At 31.9% G+C, this 7,435-nt stretch overlaps 1 protein-coding gene across 2 annotated transcripts in view; it reads left to right on the top strand.

Annotated features, from left to right (window-relative positions):
- CAB39L (calcium binding protein 39 like) overlaps positions 1–7,435 on the top strand; it is a 138,483-nt gene that overhangs the window by 4,617 nt on the left and 126,431 nt on the right. For both annotated transcript variants that reach the window (XR_005647884.1, XM_039839382.1), the window contains exon 2: positions 6,588–6,661. The gene's annotated coding sequence lies outside the window, so the exon portion shown is untranslated. The remainder of the gene's footprint in view (positions 1–6,587; positions 6,662–7,435) is intronic.

The following is a 7,435-nucleotide window of genomic DNA, read 5'->3' as shown; positions in this document are numbered from 1 at the left end:
TCCACCCCCACCCCATCCCAATCCACCCCACCCCCCAAAAAAAGGAAAAAAATATGAAGTAGCAGCAAGGATGCAAAGAAATGGGATTTAGATCCTGCTAGTGGGAATGCAAATACTATAGCAATTTGGAGGACAGTTTGATAATGTCTCATAAAATCAAACATACCCTTATTATATGACCTAACAATCCCACTCCTAGATTGACATTTACCAGCAAGATATGAGAGCTCTATTAGCTTCTCTTTCTTGCCAGCATTATCAATTTTTAAAATTACTTAGCATTATCAATTAAAAAAAATTGTAGCCATTATTTGAGATATGTAGTAGCATCTCATTATGATTTCAATTTACATTTCCCTAATGACTTTTGTAAGCTTTTCTCGTGAAGTGTGCAGTGAAAACCTATAATCATCTCTCTGCAAATAATTATAGCAGTTGTATTTGTAATCATCAAAAACTGGAAGTAAACCAAATGTGTCTCAACTGAGGAATGGATTTTTTAAAACTGAAGTACGTCCATACAGTATAACACTGGAACGAACCTCTTTTAGTCCAGTATAACACACAAATATATGGAGAAAGGGACTATGATATAACTTTATACTAAGTTATAAGAAAAAAACTTAAAAATAAGTCATAAAACATAATATAATGAAAACACTAAAAAATGTGACCATACAGCAGATGAAAATGACAAATCTATTTCAAAATAAGCGAAGAGAAATTAAGGAAAAGATGAAACTTTGAAATTATAAATAAAAGGAGCTCAATAATGAGATGAGTAGGCCATAGAAGGATGTGAAATGAGAGCTGACAGAACTCAAGAAAAAATAAGGAAAAAGTGACAGTGATTAAATTAGAAAGAAAATGAGTGAATGTACATCACAGAAAGCAAGAGAAATAGAGAATAGAAAGTAGAAAATTGAAAATCAAAGTTTTTTTTTTTTTTAAAGGAGAGAAGAGAAAATGACAAGACAGGCAAAGACAGCCAAAATGCATGTGTTAAGAGTTACCCAAATGTAAATCAAAGCATAGTGATATGGTTATATAACATTCTGAATGTACTTAATGCCACTGGATTCTATAAATGTTAAAAATGTTAAAATTACAAATTTTATGTTTACCACAATAAAATAAATTTTAAAAATGCAAACCAAAGCTATTTGAACAGCTATTAGAATTATGGAACAGAACAGCTATTAGAATTATAGTTCAAGAACACTTGACATTAAAGAGTGTTTAAGTCTACATATGTTGAAAGACACACCATGAATCTGGGTAATTCAATCTAGAACAGTTAGCACTAAGATATATTCTTACAGAATTGTTGGATTTTAAAAATTAAACGCACACACACAAAAATACCTTTTTGCATCAGTGGGAAAAAAAAAAGACCAGCTCAACATGGAAAGAAAATCAGATTGGATTAGATTTTTGGCAGCAGCATTTTATGCTAGATAATAAAGCAACATTTTAAATATTCAAGGAAATAAATATTTCGTATTTTACCAAACTATCTTTCAAGAATTTGGGACATCAAAAAACACTTAAAAACATAAAACAACTCAAAGAATATTGTTTCTATGAATCCTTTCTTAAGAATATACTAGAGAACAAATTTCAGACAACCAAGAAATGATTGGAGAACCATTAACATAAAGTCAGGTGGTGAGCATTGAATAAATTTTTTTGGAGCACTAGGATTAAAAAATGGAAATGATGATAGGATGGTATGTAAATGTTATATAGTCTGACAATGTGGAAATAATATAGCTCACAAAAAATTGGGAAGAGAAAGAGTAAATGGAAAGCAGAATAAGGTGATGGTTTGTTTCAGGAATTAGCAGTGAGGAAAAGGATAGCAGTTGAAGCTGACTGATGGAAACTTAAACATGCTGTAAGTAAGTATCCTGTTAGATATATAAGATAAAACACTAATAAAAAAACCATCTAGTGATCAAAACTAGATGGTGGGGAAGAAGGAAGGGAATAGGATGTTACTGATTTTGTTACTGTTAATAGCAGGGAACTAATAGAATCTTAAAAAGAGAGCAGGGGAATGAACAATATTATATAAAGATATTACTGTAGAATTAACCCCAAGAACAAAATACTAAAAGGAATACCTCCTCTAAGAAGAGCAAATAAAACAGACCACATAGTGATACACATACATTTCTGTATATGTATTTGAGTGTACACAGACAAAAAATTAGAACATGGAATATCACAACAACGAAAATAGCAGGTGTGTTAGTAAATATATATGGGCTTAACTTAATGATGCTGTATGCAAAAGGTATAGCTGTAAAAAATATGACTAAAAGGGAATTATTAATAAAGAATAATTTAAAAACAAGAAGGGCAAAGATGTATCATAAATGCAAATTAATAAAAAGCAGATTTCATCATCTTGGTATCAGACAAGGCAGAATTTAGTTCAAAAAGCATTGAGATGAAGGACATTTTTATAAGCTAAGGGCTAAATTCACAATGAAGTATTTTGAAATGTTGATTTACCAAATGACACTTCAACAGCATTTGTAATGTAAAAACTACAAGAGACATAAGGAGAAATAGAACCTGCTAATACAGAGGACTAATTTAACACACCTCTCTCAAAATAAGTCAGGTTAAGTGGACAACAAAAAAATTAGTCATGATACATAATCAGCAAGGTAGCTCTTACAGATTTATATCTGTCTAGATCCACAAATAGAAAACATATCTTTTCAAGTGCACATGGGACACTTTAAAAAATATATTATATATTAGACCACAAAGAAAACCTCAGTTCCAGAAACTATAAAGTCAAAATTCTGACTACCTGCAATAAAACTAGAAAATAATTTTAAAATTAAAAGATAAAAACCTGACTGCAGGTTTCCATAGGATGATGACAACTGTCTAAATTCAGATCTCTCCATATACCTTTAGGAAACCATACAACTCTATAAGGAGAGCAAATAAAACCACCACCAGCTCTGTCTCACATAATTTTAAATTATTGGTGTATAGGGAAATAAATACTGAAGCGTAGCAGAGGTAGTTCTGGAACCTATGCTGAAGTGGCAAGTGAGGTTGAGACTTCAGAACAGAGGAGAGGTAAGCAGGACCAAGGGTCAGTAGAATGCAGATTAAGTAACTAAGAGGAAGCCCCACCCTAAGGAGTGAAATACTAAGAGGGTTGAGACCTGTTAAACAAAGGAGGGGACGTGAAAGTGTCTGGGATCAAAGAGGCAGTCTCAGAAAAGCACAGCTTCTGGGAAAAGAAGATTTGGAAGGAGCATCACTTACCTGGAGGTTTGGTGGTAAAGAGAAAAAAAGTAGTAGAAATTAAGGATCTTGGTGAAACAGAAGAGAAGATGGATCAACCTTTTTCCCATTCAAAAAAGAAGTCATTGATTTAAAACTACTTTATAATACCAACAGAAGATGCTATTGAACAAAAAATCCAGTCATTTTTCCAAATCCCTCTCTCGTTTATGTACTACTGTTATCTGGTTTAGGAAAATTAAAACACTTTAAAATGAACAGAAATTTGTAGATAGCGTCCATATAAAGTTACTATAAATAGAAAACCTAAAATCAGAGTCAAAATATTTTAGCTGATGAAAAGTCCCAAAACATTCAACTACGAAGCTAAAGAAAACTATAACTCTGTACTTCCAGAAATAAATATCCTTAAATAAGCATTTTCAGAGATGAAGTCTCAAATACTCAAATTCAGAACCTCAAAACAAATGTACAAAATGTATGAAAAGTGAATTTACTAAACTCAGGAAATGAAATGAAAAAAAGAAAAATCGTTTTTTAAAATAAAGCTGACCTTCAAGGTACCTGAAGAAGGATAAATTTGACTGAATATAAGGGACATTGAGAAAAGGCAAAAAGACAGCCAAAAGAATTCAAATGAAGAAAGATAAAAAGAGAAAGTGGTATAGACAGTATGTAACATTAGAGTTCCTAAGAAGAAAAAACAATACTAGAGCTAATATTTAAACTTCAATCCATGAAAACATTTTGGAGGTAACAGAAGGCTTAAATCTACATATTGGGAAGGCTTGTTGTGTACTGGGAAAATTGACCCAGAATGGTCAGCTCTGAGTCACGTCCCAGTAAAACTATTGGACTTTGAAGATAATGAAAAATTCCTCTGGGTTTCCAGGCAGAAAGAAGAGGTTAGCAACACACTTCTCAACAGGAACATACAAAACAAAACAGCTATGGTACAAATTTAAGGCCTATGAAATTGTAAGCCAAAGATTTTATAACTATGACTCAATCCCAGAAAAAAAATAAAAACCATGATAAATCCCACTGTGTTTTTTGAAATTACATGATGAATATTCCATGAGCAAAGCCTAAAGAAAATTGACAAGAGTAAGAAGAAATATTTAAACTTATACCACGAAGAGCTAATCTCCTGAAGGAAAATAACCTCATAAGTATCAAGGAAAAATGGGCTAGAGATGAAAACAAGAGTTCACAGAAAATAAACAAGAGTTCTGTGAACTCTTGTTATTATGCAGATGATAAACATATAAAAGATGTTTAACTTTAGTCATATAAAGAGAAATACAAATGAAAGTTATAATAAAAATTACAGCCACACTAAAGCCTTTCTTACCAAAATCCAAAGTTATACAATATACTCTATAGACTGTGGGGAAATAGGTACTTTAATGCATTGCTGGTAGGGATACAAAAGCACAAAGCTGAGGAGGAATTTAGCAACATTCATTTGTATATGCATTTATCCTACAACCAGGCATCTAACTTATAGGAATTTGTTCTTAAAGACACATTGGCGTAAAATGTAAACTGACATTTGTATAGGTAACTTACATCAGCATTAGTTTTGTTAGCAGAAGCTTGGAAACAACCAAAATGCCTATCAATGGGGAACTGATTAAAGTATATTCAACAGTGGAACAATCTCCAGGTAGATGGTGTTCCTTTCAAGTTACCCTTTTTCCCCAGAAGTCATAAAGAGATGTGGAAAGTTTCCACGTACTGATATAGAATGATCTGTAGAATATATTATGAAGTGGAAAAAAAAAAATCAAAGGCACGGAACAGTATATAGAGTAATCTATGTGAAGAAAAAGGTAATGAGAGAGGTGCTAACGGTGTAAGAGAGATTTCTCTATAACTTGTTTATATAGTTTTGATCTTGGAATCACATATGTTTACATATTAAAAAATAATATTATATAAAAAGGTAGAAAGAAAAGAAAAATCTAAAAAGGAGCTGAAATACATTTACGTAACTATATAGCATTTTGATGACATACCACATAAGAAAAGGAACAATTTCTAGTGACTTTAGAGCATAAATTTGTATGGACTGTGCCTTCTTAATGAAATATATTCAATAGTAGTATTGTATTGCTATTTTAAAAGTATTTTATGTATAATTTTTGGGTAAAATAAGTGCTGCAAAATGTTAATAATTGTTGAAAAAGCTTAGAACCTTATCAACTTTTTATTTGACATATCAACTTATATATAAACTTTCTTATAACCTAAATTTAGTCTGGAAAGTCCTTTAACAGGTTGAGTAAAGTAGAAATGAAGTACAAAATTACACAGGACAGCTAACATAATAGAGTATATGTTATAGGGCAGGAACTGTGCTAGGCACATCTATATGCAATATCATTTGGCTCTTGCTGCTACCCATTAAGGCTCATGATACCATTTTCCATAGAGGTTCAGAGAGGTTGAGATTTAAACCCACATCTGTGTGATCCCAAAGCGTGTGCTTTTTCTACTACGTTATTGCATCATATATTGAGAAGAAAGAACATCAAGAGCTAAATGTTCTGTTTAAACCTGTAGTTGCTGCTCAGAAAATAAAGATGCAGCCCCAGAGTTAGTGGTTTATACATTCTTCATGCAAGAGCAATGTACTGAAGGAGAGAAGTGTAAGTTTTCTCTTATTTCTGATAGAAAATGTACACACACACACACACACACACACACACACACATACACACACACACGTACACACACGCACAAGTCCTTATGTTGATGTTGGAGATAATTTTACAAAAGTTTCATTGATGATTAAAATAAGTAAGATGGGAACTAAAAGTATGACAAAGCACTAAAGAAAAAAAAAATAGTAGGCATGGGTTTTCATGATGCTGTTAAAAGCAAAAAGCTCTTCAGAGCTTCCCTCTGTGATAGTTCAAAGCTCTTTTAAGCTTTCCACAGTCTTTTTGTAAACTTTAGCTTTTAAGATACTAGTTTAAATAAGTTGTGTTTCTGCCTGTGAAAGACGAGGGCTGAAGGAGATTTGAGAGGTGCTAGAGTTTCCTTCCCCCAAGCCATACCTTCACACTTCTGCTGGTTCCCATTGATGATAAAATATTTTCATTCGATTCAATACTACTTTTTAAAGGATCTACCAGTTGAAGTAGTTGGGGTAGGAAGATTTTCCTATTTTAATTTGATTTATCTGTATATGATTATCATGGAAATTTAATTCGTAATTCTATATACCTGATTATAATAAGAAAATATGTTGAATTTCCTGTAAAGATTTTCAGAATTAATTTCGAAGCTTTTCTTTTTTTCAGAAACTTTTGATCGGTGACTTTGGTGAAGGCTGAGAAAGTTGAAACAAATCTGCAGATGACACACAACTTCTAAGGTAAGCTAATATAATAACTCATTCAAGACTGTAAATGTTGACAGACTTGTAGACTATAGTAACACTAAAAAAAATTTATCAAGAATAAATATAATATTCCTATTTAAATTTTACAAAGCAATTGTAGAAGTATTAAATAGACTTTCATTTCTACCTAATATGTAAAATACTAGATTCAGTATTAAAAAATGTTTTAAAATGAATGGATTAACTCATAAAAAATAAGAGAAACTTTCTGGAGCTAAAAACAGAATAAGTATATTCTGTGAGGTAAGCAAGTGCCAAAGTCACTGAAAACTTTGGGGTACCCATGGATTTCTGTTGGCACAGAAGTTTGTACCTGGTGAGGAATGGGGGCTGGGGAAAATTCCTTGGCTTCTGCAAAGTGTAGGGGCCCTGATCAGGGACCATTTTGGAGAAACATACAAGCCCTGGGTGGAATTAAAATCTCTCATAATAATTCTTAATTACCAGCTCACATTCATTTGGATTTGAGGCCTCAAATTACATTATTTTCATGGTCTCTAAAATTCCTGAAATGGAGAATTTTAATTTAAAATGGACTTGGGTCTGTAATGCTCTTTGGTACCAGGCAGACAATCATAAATCCTCCTTAGAGGGAATTATCAACCTTGTTATCAAATAATCATAGTTAAATTATATAGAAATATGTATATAAGCTAACAAATAAGCTTATATAAGTTAAAATTGTTGTTAACTATATATATGTTAACAAATATGCTTATATACATGTAAAAATTTGGAAAACATAAG

The sequence above is a fragment of the Pteropus medius genome, unplaced genomic scaffold, assembly GCF_902729225.1.
Source record: "Pteropus medius unplaced genomic scaffold, Ma_sr-lr_union100, whole genome shotgun sequence".
NCBI lineage: Eukaryota > Metazoa > Chordata > Mammalia > Chiroptera > Pteropodidae > Pteropus > Pteropus medius.
This window is presented reverse-complemented; position numbering and strand designations above follow the sequence as displayed.